Here is a 721-nt window from a genome sequence, read left to right on the forward strand (position 1 = left end):
GCAATGTCCATTCAGCGCTTGTCTGCATTATGACGTGATCCTTATGCACCCTTTGTTGTAGGAATGTTACTATGACATTCAAGTACGTAATACTACCAAGGTAATATTATCAATGGGATGCGTTCATTACCAGCAATACGACTGGACAATGTACCATCCTAACCTCGTGCAAGTTGGACACAAGAAAGACACTCATTCTTTGTTAGTAAACATAATACCCGGAAGAGTTTTCAGTGTCGCCATGAGCACTGCCATCACGACTGACTCGGTCAGTGTTCCTTATATTAGTAGAGATAAATATGCAAACTGTCAAGTCACTTTCGTCCCTGAATTAATTGTAGTAAGCGTTCATTAGTATGTATATATTTTTTTTTCTCGTCACCCTCTAGAATGGTCGTTCTAAGTGGCGGTTCCTGAGAGAGGAGTTCGCCAATGATTAAAAATCTAGACTGAAGGACGTGGGTTTTATGAATATAACTGTTTGTTTCTTTTTATATAACGATGTTTATAGGGATCGACTGTAAGTACAAAAACAAGAGAAAAGCGCACCATTAGTAAGTCACTACTTTTGTACCGGTATTAAAATAATTTTGCAAAATGTAAGCTTCTGAATTCGTATTGAATTGTATAAAAATTAGACAAAGGTACAAAACTTCTTTTTATTCCTCGTAGAATACCAGCTTCAATAGTAGCTGTGAGAAGATAGTATGAAGAAACAAAA

The 721-nt window shown here is 36.6% G+C and overlaps 1 protein-coding gene across 1 annotated transcript in view; it reads left to right on the forward strand.

The window, feature by feature from the left end:
- The window catches only part of LOC119590616 (mitochondrial basic amino acids transporter-like), a gene marked incomplete in the record, with an annotated part of 11,809 nt that overhangs the window by 7,053 nt on the left and 4,035 nt on the right, over positions 1-721 (forward strand).

This window comes from Penaeus monodon, chromosome 27 (genome assembly GCF_015228065.2).
Source record: "Penaeus monodon isolate SGIC_2016 chromosome 27, NSTDA_Pmon_1, whole genome shotgun sequence".
Taxonomy (NCBI): Eukaryota; Metazoa; Arthropoda; class Malacostraca; order Decapoda; family Penaeidae; genus Penaeus; species Penaeus monodon.